Genomic DNA, 15,459 nt, shown 5'->3' with positions numbered 1-15,459 from the left:
TGAACAGCAAATTAGATATGAATTTGCGATGTGCAGTGGTAATAAAAATAGCCTCTGTATATTCAAAGGTACCAAGTAATGGCATAGAGAAGTAATTACACACCTAGAATATTGCATTCTGTCCTGGGCACCTCAAAACAAGAAAGATATTGACAAATTACAGCGCGTTCACAGAAGAGCAACAAAAATAATTAGGGGGCTGGAGAGATTGATTTATGAAAAGATTAAAAAGAGCTAAATATATAGCTTCTCTAAGAAATATTTTAAGGTGCAAAATGTTAGCTGTCTACAAAACTTAAAGGGTGTATACATTAAGAATGGGGAAGAATTATTTTGAGTGGCACAAGAGGATATAAAAAATGGTTACCTACGTTTTTGTGACTGTTGTCCTTCGAGATGTGTTGCTCATGTCCATTCCATTCTAGGTGTGTGCACGCCCACATACCCAGTTGTCAGAGATTTTTGCCTTAGTGGTATCTGTAGGGTGGGCTGTCGCACCCTCTTGAGTGCCACACTCATGCATTGGTATATTAGGCGCTGCTGACCCTACGGCCTCTCAGTTCCTTCTTGTTGGCAACTCCAACAGCGGGGTAAGGAGGGCAGGTAATGGAATAGGCATGAGCAACACATCTCGAAGAACAACAATTACGAAAAGGTAGGTAACCATTTTATCTTCTTCGAGTGCTTACTCATGTCAATTCCATTCTAAGTGACTCACAAGCAGTATCCTCGGAGATGGGCTCAGAGTTCACAGTATAGCGGCTTGCAGTACTGCTCTACCGAAACCAGCATCATCCTGGGCCTGCTGGGTAAGTGCATAATGGGAGGTGAACATGTGGACAGACAACCAGGTGGCCGCCCTACAGATATCCTGGATAGGCACTTGGGGTGTAGCCTGAACATATTATGTTGAGCACCCAATAGTCCAAGATCAGTCATGACCAGGCCGACAGGAAGGGGAGCATGTGGTTGAGGAAAGAGCAGGGGGGTGGATCCTGGGAAGTGACTGGGGTGCCGTCCTAGGGCGCATCCTCAAAACACCTGCTTCGGCTTCCTTGGCCTGTGGAAGAACAAGGCTGGAAGGAGGAAGGGGAAGACAAAGGGTGACGCCATTTAAATCCTTTGTGTCTATCCATCTTTCTGTAGGAGCTGGACGGGGGGACACCCTGGGACCTTGATGGAGGCGGAGGCAGCAGCGGATAGAACGGCTTTCTAGCCTGCTGGGGGGTGTGAAGACCCAAGGAACGGAGGGTGGCACGGGAATCTTTAAGGCCGTGGAGCTGTGCGTTGGTCAGCTGCCAAAAGAGCCCTGCTCCCTCAAATGGAAGAGTAGTCTGCATCTCCTGGGACAGCCCAGAGGACTGTAACCAAGAGCTGCACCTCATGATCACCGTGAAGGGGACTACCCTGGCCGCCAAGTCCATAATGTTCCAGACCAAATGGAGAATGCTTCTTGCCCCTGCTTTGCCCTCGTCCGCCAACGCGGCAAACTCCTGGGCTCGGTCTTGTGGGAGGCCCTCCTTGAACTTGCTGATGGAGTCCCACAGGTTGAAGTTGTACCTGCCTAGCAGGGCCGGATGGTTAGACACCCGAAATTGCAGGCTGGCTGTTGAATAACTTTTCCTGACAAACAAGTCCAGCCTGTTGGCATTTATTTTTTGGTGTGCCACTCGCCTGGCCCTTTCATCGACGGCAGAAATGATCAGGGATCCCACTGGAGGGCGGGTGACAGGTACTCAAATCCCTTTGCAGGGACATAGTACTTCTTTTCCATCTTCTTGGAGGTAGGTAGAATGGAAGAGGGGGTCTGCTACAAAGACTTGGTAATTTTAAGGACCCCCTGGGTGGATGGGCAACGTGACCCGGGCCGGAGTGGAGGAGGGTATAACATTAAAGAGGTGGTCGGACTCCTCCGTTAGCTCCTCCGCCTCTAAGTTAAGGTTGGCAGCCACCCTTTTGAGCAGGCCCTGGTGCTCCTTGAAGTCGTCGGGGGGGGGGCTGCTCGTTTGTGATGGGGCCCATCACTGATTTGTCCGGAAATGACAAAGATGAATGCACAGCAGGGGGAGGGGCTGCTCCTTGGGCGTCAGGGCCTGCTGTGTTGCCCTGGCGTCGGATTCGGCACCATGCTCTGACTTGGATGCTGGCTGTGTCAGGGGTAGCTTGTCCGATGCAGCCTGGGAGGAACGGTGGGAGAACGGGACTGGCATAATAGGTACACCCCACCGGTGCCAGTACTGCAACTGAGCAGGCCATTGCCCCTGTCTCCATGCTGCCACCACCGCAGCAGCCATGCCGATCTCACAGGCCGGTGGCGACTCACCTTTTATAGGCGAGGGGCTGAGCTCCCCTTCAGGCTTGGACCATGTTCCTTCCGGTGACCGCTGACTGACCCTCATCGGCGACTGGTAAGGAGAGGGTGAGGACTGGTGCCCGTCCAAAGAGTGGTACCAAGGAGCCGGAGACCAGTTCCGCGACCGGGAACAATCCTGAACTGGGAGGGCTCAACGCCTGGGAGACCACCTAGGCTATGATCTGCATTGTGGAGAACTCTGGTGGGAGGCCCGACAGTACCATGAATACGGGGATCGGCATCACGACTCAGGTGTCCCATGCTTTGCAAGTGGAGACCTTGACATCAGGGCCCTGTGTTTTCTAATCGGGGACTGGCTGCGGTGCCGCGGTCTGAGGCTGTGGTGATGGGGACTGATGCTGCGGTCCAGGGATCGGGGATGCTCCACTGCTTTAGGGGATGGTCCCATAACCGGTTTCCCCATTAATACCGGGGCCTTGGCTGGGTCCGTCACCTGGCTTGGCATCTGCAGTGCTGGTTGGCCTACTTCCTCTTTGGCTGCCAGGCCCGCTTCGGGCAAAGATGACCCTAAGATCTAACTAAGTGCCTATCAATTAACAACAAAGGAGACAGAACAATGGACTGAAAGAACTGCTAACGCTCTTGCGATGAAAGACAAGGCACTCTGACCAACCGTCATGGGCGGTAAGAAGGAACTGAGAGGGCGTAGGGTCAGCAACACCTATTATACAAACGCATTAGTGCGGTACTCAAGAGGGCATTACAGCCAACCCTACGGCAAAAATCTCCAACGACTGTGCACATGGGCACGCACGCACCTAGAATGGAATCGACATGAGCAAGCACTCAAAGAATTAAGAGAAATGCCATGACAAAGGGAAAATTTTGGTGTAATATGAGGGGAAAAAATCCTGACCATGAAACCATGGTGAATAATGAAGATGACTGGTCACTGATTCAGAGTGATCTGAATTGCTTGGTAAACTGGGTGCAAGAAAACAATATGTGCTTTAATACAGCTAAATGTATACATTTAGGAACAAAGAATGTAAAGCCACACTTGCAGGATGGGGAACTCTATCCTGGGAAGCAGTGACTCTGAAAAAGATTTGGGGGGTCATCATGGATAATCAGCTGAACATGAGCTCTCAGTGTGATGCTGTGGCCAAAAGAGCTAATGCGATCCTGGGATGCATAAATAAGGGAATTTTGAGGAGGAGTCGAGAGATTATTTTACCTCTGTATTTGGCACTAGTGTGAGCGCTGCAGGAATAGTGTATCCAGTTCTGGTATCCACAATACAAGGAGGATATGGAAAAATTGGAATGGGTTCAGAGAACAGCCATGAGAATCATTAAAGGATTAGAAAACAAGTCTTACAGTGATGGACTCAAAAAGCTTAATCTATTTAGTTTAACAAGGAGAAGTTTAAGAAGTGACTTGATTACAATCTGTAGGTATCTATATGGGGAACAAATATTTAACAATGATCTCTTCAATCTAGCAGAGGAGGGTATAACATGATCAAATGTCTGGAAGTTGAAGCTAGACAAATTAAGACTGGACATGAGTATATTTTAACCATCAAGGTAATATAATCATTGGAATAATTTACCAAAGGTTGTGGTGGATTCTCCATCACTGACAATTTTTAAATCAGGACTTGGATGTTCTTCTATAAGATTTGCTCCAAGCATTATTTTGGGGAAGTTCTAAGGCCTATCTTATACAGGAGATCACATACTAGATTATCACAATGATCCCTTTCAGGCCTTGGAATATATGAATCTATGACTGTTAAATAATCTCCCACCGGAGGTGGTGGAAGCTCAATTTCTTGGGGTACTAAAACTAGCCTGGATGAAGCACTAAGTGTACTGTAGAAAACAATCTTGCTCTGGGGATTGGCAAGATGACCAACCCAGGTTGCTTTCATTTCTGATTTGATGCCTCAAAGAGGAATCCCCTGCTCAAACACAGCACATTCAGTTCAAGAAAACAGTTATTTTTGTACTGAGGAGTTTTTCAGACAAACAGGATAGTGGGATTGTGAAAAGTTGAAAAGGGGGACATTATTGGTTGATCCCAACCCTTAATCCTATGTTACCCAGCACTGAACACAAACTAGAGGAGACTATTAGCTTTTTGCCCTATAAAGTTATGAACTAAAGGGGTACAGGGAAATGTTAGCTCAAGAGGCGGAATAGGTGTATTAAGAAAGCCACTTAGGAAACGGAGTCCTGCATAGTGAGTAGATCACTTTTGGTTCTCTCTTGCTGGCTGTTTTCCTCATAATGAATAGGAATATAAATCAATACCAATAAAGAAGACAAGTGAGAACTAGGATAGAAAGACTAAGAGGAAGAAAAAGCATCTTTAATTCTGTCAAATACTATAACTAAGGAGGCAGACGTACTGGTTTCTTAAAAGTTGAGTAAGAAGCCAAAAGTCTTTAGAACCGAAATATCATGCTTTTCCTCTCCTATAATGCAGTGTGCAGTTAACAAAGAGTTAAATGGAAATGAATCTGTAATCTGTTTTCTAAACAGACTGAATGATTTGGAGGTTATTTTAGAAATGCATATTATTTTCAAAGATTTTTCCTTTTTAGCTGTCCAGCTGCTTAAATGAAGGTCCCCTTTGTATAAACTAGGTTCTTGGACACAGCTAAGTTTCCTAGGGCACAAATGGATTTGATTGCCCTATGAAGAAGGGCCAAGAGAAGAAAACAGAATTTCCTGTACAGACATAGAAGGGACATGTAGGGTTTTTTTTTTTTTTTTTTTTTTTTACATTTTATGGATTCACCATATTCACCAAAAGCAAAGAACAAATGGGTTCTGGCATAAAAGCTCATTCAAATCAATACACAGCATATTGCACCTAATACTGTAACATTCTTCATAACATGAAATAACATTAGCAACATCAATTTCTCACAAACTCATAATGAGAAAAGAAGTAAAGAGAATGTGAAGAAGAAAGGGAAAGAAGGGTGATTATTTTAATCTGTCTTGCATACAAAGTATTTCAAAATGTTTTGCAATGACATATTAGTGATGTATAACTTTTCACATTAATTATTGTAAGAGCAGAAGGACAAATGTAGGAACATGGAGTAGCAGGCAAAAGGGTGGTTATTTTTATCATTTGAACACCTGCTCCTATTTAATCTCAAGGATAAACAAATTACTTGAATTAACAAAAACATTGTCTTGACTAAAAGACAGTTTAAACCCATAAGGAGTGAAAGCTAGCATTATAGCATAACCTTTTGTGCCTTAGTCAAAAATTTTCAGAGACTGTAGGTTGGACACTGTGGATTTGGATATCTCGCCTTCTGTTATCTGTAAAGGTTTTAGCCTTTCTTTAAAGTTGTATCTATTTTTCAATAGTTCATCTCTGAAAGTGTCCGGCAATTGTTTAGCCCTCAAATAATCCCTTGCAACAGAACAAATATAGTTGATAGCTCTCAGTACGAGACAGAGCTGGAATATTAGTTTCACTTGCACAGAAGTTGATCAGTGTTTATGAAGGTACAGCTGTAGTTTTATGTTCTCAATTCTGTGATGTAACCGTGTTTTGAAATATTTTAGTTCGTTAACAGATGCTTTATATTGGTCTTGTGGTTAAGTCTGAGAATCGGGAGTCAGAAGATTGGGTTTCTATTCCTGGTTCTGACACCAACTTCCTTTTTGACTTCTGACCAGTCACTTAAATCTTTTTGTGCCTCAATTTCCCTATTAGCAAAATGGGGATAAAATACTTCCCTACTTCACAGGGGTGTTGCAACTCTCAGTTAACTTTAATTAGTAAAAAACTTTGACTATGGATGGAAGATGCTATAGAAAAGCAAAGTATTATCTCTGAAGTACCTCCCTTTAGGTCTCCCTCATTCATTCTAAGGAAAATGCAATAAAGAAAGGGCTAGATCATGGCTTTTCAGACACTGCAGAATTGGGGTCGGAGAAGAGGAAGCTCTTAGAATCATCCCGGAGCAGAATACCTCCTGGAGCATAAGGTCAGCATGTACTGAGGCATCAGACAGTAGAAGGCACTTGACCCACCTGGGGCCAACTCTGAAGTAGTTTAAGGACTATTGCCCTGCCCCTGCCCTTGCCCTAGAACTACTGGCAGCATTATACCCTCTTGTTCCTTGTAGTTCCTGAGTTTAAAAAATGTGACTGTGCCTATTCACAAGCCCCTGTACGATCCATGTTGCATCTCCTTCCTCTACCCTCTAAAAAGTTTCTGTGTTAAAACACAGTTCAAATAAATATGACCCCTGAACAATACACTACTCTAAATCCTCGTGACAGACTAATATAATTAATACCAAGAGTTTCTTTTCATGCCAAGATTCTCTGACTGATTGCACCCTTTCTTTCTTTCTTTTTGTTAGTGACAAATTAAAACTTCCATCGTAGATACTAACTGGACAACAACTGAGTGGGACCAGGGAAAACAACGTAATGGATGAAGAGAACCTTCCAAGAATACAGTTTGTTCAACAACTGTTACCAAATATGTTTGACAAAACAAATGTGTTTAATGGCCTATGCAATGAAATCCTTTTCAGCTATCCACCTACAAGGTTGCCTCCAGTCAATCATTCTGTGTAATTGTATTGTATTATGAAAATCTTACCAAAAAAACTGAGTGTGCTAGAAAGGGGGAAACACCTGTCACAAATCACAGAACTCTCCACTATTTACCAAACTATGTATTATTGTCATTAGATTCATGTTCTTGGAAACAAATTTAGTATGTATCAGTGTTGGTTATTCTAAATTTGCAGATAAAGCAAACACAGTTAACAATGACATTTCAGCACCTAATTAACCCACTTTCATTTCTGCAACACTGAGCTATATGAAATACAGAAGGTTTTTCACCCTCCACAGGAAAGAAAATAAGATCTACAATATAACAAACTAAAGTGAAGTAAGTCTTAGGACCTAAACCATGAAACCCTATTTTATACCATAATCAGACATTTACTACTGTCAGTGTGGAATTATTTAAACTTTGAAATGCTGAAAACTTTAATAGGAAAGTTTCCTGATTTTTTCATCATTGCCAATTTTCAGTTTTTGTTAGTGAATCTTTCTTTCTAAGTTACGGAATCAGCAGAACTAAAAGCAAAAAGTTTTTTATACATTTATTTACTTGCCAAGAGAATGAAGTCAGATGCAATCTGAGATTTCCTACAATTCCCTGCCAAAGTCTTCAACCCTAAAATAAAAAGACTACCCTTCTTAAGAGTGAAGAATTAACCTGGTCTGTCTGTTAAATGTAGGTTTCTCTGGAACAGACAGACTAAACTGCACAGAATTGTGGCTGAAGGTTTAGCAATGTATTCTAGTATTTTTCAAATGAGTGTAGTGAATCAGCCATCTCATTTTAACAGCCTAAGCCAGGCTTGAAGCTATTCAGTAGTTGCGTATACCATGAAAAACACTACACATTTCACAGGAGTGATAGTCTTTCCTCAAAAAACACCCAGACTAAATAAATTAAAGAATGAATTACCTTTCACCCATAATGAATGGGGTCTCGTTGTAAGGATGACAAGCACTTCAGAGTAAAGGTCATTGATAAGGTATAACAAGAGAGTTTTCACAATACCTGGCTTGTACAAAGCCTCTGTTCTTAATGCTGTTGGTCCTTGGAACCCCAGAAACACAACTGATCAGTCCAAATTAAAACTAAAAATTGAGTAAGACAAATTTTACTGTACTGTCATTCCATTATAAATATAGTGAAGAGCTGAAGGTGCACACATTCCAATTCAGTTAGCTTTGCTACAATACAGTCTGTAGTGAAATGTAAAACAAAAACAACCCCCCCACCACCATTTCTCCCTCTTCTTTGAAGCCTTGGGTGACACAAAAGGAGGCTTTGTAACAAGTGATAATGACAGAGAGATAATTTACTAAACAACACGCCATCTGACTCTTCCCTCTTCTTTCCCTGCATCCCCTCCCAATCTCTTTCCTCTCTCCAATACCTGGTTCTCCCGCCTCTGCTCACAATCTCCCACCCTCATGTGTTGATGTCTTGTCCCTTGTTAGCTGCTTGCCTTCTGACCTTCACTCCTTGTTTGATCTCAAATGCTAAAACAACTGTCTCACGCACCAAAATGGCCACTTGATTGACCTTATCTTCACTATGTATATCTCCTTCTCTGATTTCTACATTCCCGCTCTGCCACCAGCACTTCACCTCCTTGACCACTGCCCATCCATCTATTCTTTCATGGCTAGCTACCTATTAATTTATGCCCAGGACTTCTCTGCCTCTCTAACTCATCTCCATCTGTGGAATCTGCTGTCAGATCCTTCCATTCCTCTTTGTCTTTCCTCTTCCAGCACAAAGTCCATCCTTTGGGTCACGAATGCATTTCCAAGATCCACTTCCTTGTTGCTGCTCCTGAACACCTCTGGAGAAGGTCCCGTGGGGGAAGGGATAGCTCAGTGGTTTGAGCATTGGCCTGCTAAACCCAGGGTTGTGAGTTCAATCCTTGAGGGGGCCATTTAGGGATCTGGGACAAAAATCTGTATGGGGATTGGTCCTGCTTTGAGCAGTGGGTTGGACTAGATGACCTCCTGAGGTCCCTTCCAACCCTGATATTCTATGATTCTATGACCACATAAATTCCTTATATTACAAATTTGCTGTCCTCCTTCAGTTATGCCACATGCCTTGACTAACAACACTGTTTCTCCAGCCTCACTGAGTCATGTTCACAATTGATTATTTATTAACTTTGACTGCCTCCAAGATCCCGCCTGCCCTCTTCTCCTTTTCTGTACAAGATCTTGCCAACTCTTACAAATATCTACATGATCCTCTATGATCTACCACCTCCTCCAGAACTCTTTATCTTCTTTCTCCATCACAAACAGAGAGGTTTCTCATTTGCTCTCTGCCCCTAATACTTATATTAAAATTGTATATATTTGACTGTCTCCATCTTCCCTCTCTTTGTATGTTGTTTGTTTCCCTATATTGTAAGCCCTTTGGGATAGGATCATGTCTACCTGTTTGCACCACACCCTGCTGCAATGGGCCCTAGTCAGGACCTCGGACTCTACTGTAACAAATATTAAATAATAATAATAATGAATACATAAGGAAAATTACACAAGGCCGAAGCAGGTACAAAGCAATCAGTTAAATGCACAAACAGAAAAAAAAAAAACAGTTACTGGCTTTTGTAACTGTTGTTCTTTGAGACGTGTTGCACATGTCCATTCCAATGTAGGTGAGTGCGTGCCGTGAGCATAGAATTTTTTCCCTTAGTGGTATCCATCAGGTTGGCTCTAGCGACCTCTGGTGCCGCACATTCATAGCGCCGGTATAAGAGGCCCTGCCAAGACTGTACCCTGCAGTTTCTTCTTACCAACCACTCTGAGAGAGGGGCTGGTGGGTGGGTCTTGGATAGGTATGTAAATACCATTTTAAAAGATAACCATTTAAATGATTAAAACTATATCGTTTAACTGGGTAATCGATTAAAGGGAAAGGGGCAGGGGCTGCTCCAGCCATCTGGCGCAGCTGGGGCTGCTCCGGCCGGTGCGCAGGGGGTTAATGGTTAGGGTGGGTTAATGGTCAGACTAATACTTACCAGTTAACCATTTAACTGTTTAATATTTTACACCCCTAGTCTCAAAATGGACATATACAACATCTCAAACAACAACAGTTACAAAAGGTCAGTAATCAGTTTTCCTCTTCAAGTGCTTGCACACATCCATTCCAATGTAGGTGACTCACAAGCAGTTGCACCAGAGGTGGCTTGGAGTTCAAGGAGAAGCTGCAACATAGCGTGGCCAAAGTGGGCATCATCTCTAGATGTTGAGTGATGGCATAGTGCGCTGAGAACATGTGCACCAAGGATTGCAGCCCTCAGATATCTTGGATAGGAACTTGAGCTAGAAAAGCTGCCAAAGAAGCCTGAGACCTTATGGGATGAGCAGTCGGGTTCAGTGGAGGGGGGCCCCTGCGAGGTCATAGCATGCCTGGATACATGATGTGATCCAAGATTAAATTATCTAAGCGGAGATGGGGAGCCCCTTAATACTTTCAGCTATCGCTATGAAAAGCGGTGTTGATTTACAGAATGGTTTGGTCCTCTGATTACAGAATGCCAGGGCCCGTCTGACATCCAGGGAGTACAAACGTTATTCTTCCCTATCTGCATGTGGCTTAGGATAGAAACCTGTCAGAAAAATTGATTGGTTGCAGTGGAATTGAAAAAACACTTTCGGGAGGAACTTTGGACGTGGGCATAGCTGCACTTTATCTTTGAAGAAGTTTGTATATGGGGGCTCTAAGGTGAGGGCTCAGATCTCTGACAGTCTCCTGGCCGATATAATGACCACCAAAAAAGCCACCTTCCAAGAGAAGTGTAACAGAGAGCATGTCGCTAGTGGCTCAAAGGGCGGGTCTGTTAGTTTTGACAGGACAAGGGTTAGGGCCCGGGGGGGAACTGGTTCCCTTATCTGAGGGAATATCCTCACCAGGTCTTTGAGAAAATGAATTACCATTTCGTGTGAGAAAACCGACCTACTGTGATGAAAGGCTGAAATGGCTGCCAGCTGAGCCTTGATTGAAGAGAAGGCCAGTCCTTACTGCTTCAGAAACAGAAGATATTCCAGAACAAGCTGCAATGAGAACTGCATGGGCAGAACTCTGTGATGGAAAAACCAGATGGAGAATCGTTTCCACTATGCCAGGTACGTCGCCCTAGTGGAGGGTTTTCTACTGCCCAGAAGGATGCTACGAACCTGCTATGAGCAAGCCTGCTCTTCAGGGTTCAGCCATGAAGGTTCCAGGCCATCAGATGAAGCGAGCTGAGGTTTGGGTGGAGCAGCTGGTGATGGTCCTGTGTGATCAGGTCTGGGTGCAGCGGAAGCTGGATTGGGGCCTCCACTGAAAGGCGTACAAGGATAGCCACGCCGGAGCTATCAGGAAGACCCGTGCTCGGTCCTGCTTAATCTTCATCAGAACCTTGTGAGTCAGTAGGAGGGGGGGGGGGGGGGGCATAGAACAGGGAAGTCATCCATGCTAACAGGAAAGGTGTCCATAAGAGGCCTGGGGCTGTGACCCCCTAGGGAGCAGAACTGCTGGCATTTTCGGTTGTCGTGGGTGGCAAACAGGTCTATATGGGGAGTCCCCCACTCTTGGAAGATATCCCTTGTGATATCTGGGTGAAGGGATCACTCGTGGTGACTGGAAAGGGACCTGCTGAGGCGGTCTGCAAGCTGGTTCTGTGCACCAGATAGGTAAGATGCTTCTAGGCTGATTGAATATGAAATGCAGAATTCCCAGACGGACTGCCTCCCAACATGGGGAGGGGGGAGGAGTGAGCTGCGCCATGCCTGTTGATGTAGTACATGGCTGTTGCATTGTCTGTGAGAACCAAGACTGTCTTGTTTCTGATGTGGGCCAAAAACAGGCCAGGAGGTCTGCCCTGAGTTCCCTGATCCTGATATGGAGTGAAAGCTCCTCTCAACACCACAGGGCTCAGGTCTTGAGATGCCCCAGGTGGACTCCCCAACCCAGCACCGAGGCATCAGAGACCAGATATGTGGATGGCCGGCACCTCACAAAGGGTACTCCCACATAGACTGTGTGGCAATCCAACCACCATGTCACTGAGTCGAGGACTCGAGATGGAATGGTGAGCATCATGTCCAGATATGTCTGGAAGGAAAGTATACTGTGGCCAACCAGGCATGGTGAGGTCTGAGCCACAGCCTCGCATGTCATACCACATATGTGCACATATGGTACCCCGAACTGCCCGGTACACTGTCTGCTGGAGGATGGTGCATTCCTTGCTGAGGTATGCAAGATCAGCGTGGGTGCCAGTGCCGCTGGTGGGGACTGTAGTGGTATTGGGGAGGAAGAGCGGCCTGACACAGGTCTCGCACTGTCCCAGTCCCCTTGCTTGCTCCCTTTTGGTACCAGGGAGTGACTTTGTCTTGGTGCTTGCAATGCCTCCTTAGGCACTGGCAAGGAGGAACGGTGCTGAGAGTCCCTACTGGTGGGATGTGCGCTCGGTACCGAAATGGAGATGCTCAGTGCCGAGTGTGATTGCGACTCTGATGCTGGTCTCAGTGCTGCCTCCATCAGGGTCTTCAGCCTCACTGCCTGGTCTTTCTGGGTGCAGAGCTTGAACTCACTACAGATCTGTCAGCGATCCTTCCTGTGAGCTTCCCCTAAGCAGCTGAGGCAACTCAAGTGCGGGTCGCTCAATGGCATCGACTTGCCACAGGAAGAGCAGAGCTTAAAGTCTGGTGACCGAGACATATCCCAGCACTGGGAAGTCGATAAGCCTCTCCAAAAAGTGTAGAGGTGTCCAAGAACTCTACCTACTAAACTTACTAAAACTACTTTTTAGTTATTTTTAAAAATCAAATAAATTTCCACACATCTAACTAACTACTAAAAACTATATACACAACAAATGAGAGGAAACCACTGGAAAAGATTGCTGAAACAACGAGGGAAGGTCCAGCAACTGTCATGAGCGATAAGAAGGAACTGAAGGGTGCAGGCTCAGCAGGGCACCTCATTCCGGTACTATGAGTGTGCAGCACCAGGGGGCACTAGAACCGTCCTGACAGATACCACTAAAAGAAAAACTTCTGGTAACTGTGTATTGGGTGTGCACACACCTACATTGGAATGAACATGTGCAAGCACTCCAAGAACAACTATTGTTATAACTATTTGGGATCAGTGTAGGAGAGGGAGGGTGGAGCATATTAGCATTCTTTAGCTATTTACAATAGTTCATTTCTTTGAAAAAATGTCAAAATAAATCATACAGTATTTGCACTAGCATTATGTGAATTTCCTACAGTACATAAATATTTAGCTCCTTAGCAAACTGCTCTCCATCTCTAAAAGCCTATCTTAAGGGCCTGAAGTATTGCATGGAGTATCCTGCGTGAAGTATTACAATCTAAATCATACCCTGAAAGGAGGCAGTTTTTTGCCAAGGAGAAAGAAGGCCACAAACTCATAGGGTAGAGGAAGGGAAGAAAACTAAATTAAACCTCAATCCTTGAAAGGTCTTGAATAAAAGGCAAAAGGCTTATAAAAATTAACAGGGTACTGTTTTAACAGCCTTAAGTGTTATTGCAATTTCAAGTAGCCTTAAACCAGAAGGTAAATCTAAAATTTCAAATAAACGAATGTATTAACAAAACACACACTTGTATCCATTAATCTAACAGGAAAGGTTAAACCGATCTGGCCACCTCAGCACTGTAATACTCTTCAAAATACAGATATTATTATAAAGGACAAGATAGCCCAGGAGTGTATGTCTGTGCTACACAGTTGCTAATCTGGATCATTACTTTGAGGCTGTAGATGCGTGGAAATTTATTTGATTTTTAAAAATAACTAAAAATACATCTGTCCAAGGCTGTAGGCACCATAACACACAATTAACACCACAATTTAAATTTCAGCAGGATTAAAATGATCAGTTCAGCAGATCAACTAGACTGTCACCTACCAAAACATTTTTCTATCTCTATATAATCTAAGAGACATATCTTCAGTCTTCTTCTAAAGCCCTATCAATCAGATGTTTTTTGCAGAGCATTGAAAGATTATGATATATCATTTCATTTTACTCAAAAGCTTAGTTTAGAAGCTCATTTAATTAAGAATTATGGGATTGTACAATAGTCACTTTGGGAAAAAACATGATATTACACAGTGATGAGAATGTAATTTGAGTTTGGGATTAGAAAGAATATAAAACCATAACCAAAATAACTGTATTGCTATATGCTTGTTTTTCTTACAAGATAAATTAAAAGGATAGGAAGGGGGGAGAGGAGGTAATAGCGAAAACTAACACTATTATAACTGTACATTTCAAAACATTTGTAATTAATTTCAAATTAGAAGATTAATTTGCATAAAAGACAAATTATGCAGAAAGTAAAATATCTGCAATTATACTAAAAAAATTCAGCCTGATTTGTATGATTAACCCGAGTTTGAATATCCTTCCCATAAATCACATAAATTACCTTTCAAAATTTAACAAACTTCACACAAAGAAATCCATATGAGACCACATGAAAAATCAAGTGTAACAGCATGTTAATGAAATAACTTCATGGTAGTCTTAATTCCTGACTAGCAAATGACTTGTATCTTAATGAATGGGATGGCATCAGTCTGTTGTGCTGATGCGGTTTGGAGCAATGCAAATACCATGGATCATTCACATAAGCCTTGACCATAGCACGGCCTGCACATGTGGAAATGACACATGGAAACATTGCAGCATTAAGTCCATAAAAAGAAAGAAATCCACATCTCTGCCCTTGCACACATCTGCACCTCTGTGTTACCTTAGATCACCCTGCCTGTTTCACATAGCCCATTACATTTGCAATGTATCCAATGGCACAGTAGGAATTACTTTATTGTGCAGAACATTGTAAACCTTCTCTTGTAATTATTTCAGTATAGTGGCTTCAGTCATTAAACTCTGGATTGTTGTTCTCATAAACAAAACCAGTATACACCTATATAATTAGACACTTGAGTTTCCTAAGACAATGTTTTCTAGTTAGAAAGTCAAAGAGGATCCTAAAAGGTTTTACCTACCTGTTTACTTTGGGCACAATATCTGTAGCACATTTATTTCTGCCTTTGTATTTAGAGTACTGAAGTTTGACTTGGAAGTCCTAGACAAATTTAGATTGATCAGGTGAATCTCCCTCTACCCTTCCTGGCCAAACACATTATGAAAACAAGGAATTGGGAAACCTTCTCTTTGGAGAGACCACACAGATTCCTTCCAACTCAGTTTTAAAAGACTCTGGGCTGCTTAAAATTCCTTCAAGGCCAAGACCAAGTGTTTCTAATGGGTCCAGGCTTTCCTTCTCTTCCTGTTCTTCCTGACATCTTTTGTACAAAATTGCAGCTTCCATGCATTAATAGGATAGATTCTAATTAGCTCACTGGATATAAATCCTGTAATCCACCCATCATCGCCAGGCCAATTATCTAAGAGGTCAGTATTGAAAGACTAGGCAAGGTTTAGCTGTTTAAAAAGAAAGAAAGAAAGAAAGAAAGAAAGAAAGAAAGAAAGAAAGAAA

At 43.3% G+C, this 15,459-nt stretch overlaps 1 protein-coding gene across 2 annotated transcripts in view; it reads right to left on the bottom strand.

The window, feature by feature from the left end:
* The window catches only part of LOC113407119 (tudor domain-containing protein 3), a 259,992-nt gene that overhangs the window by 9,023 nt on the left and 235,510 nt on the right, over positions 1–15,459 (bottom strand). The window lies entirely within an intron of this gene.

Source organism: Terrapene carolina, unplaced genomic scaffold (assembly GCF_002925995.2).
Source record: "Terrapene carolina triunguis isolate 2854851 unplaced genomic scaffold, T_m_triunguis-2.0 Scaffold18, whole genome shotgun sequence".
Classification (NCBI taxonomy): Eukaryota; Metazoa; Chordata; order Testudines; family Emydidae; genus Terrapene; species Terrapene triunguis.
Note: the sequence above shows the minus strand (reverse complement) of the source record. Positions and strands in the feature narration are given on the sequence as shown.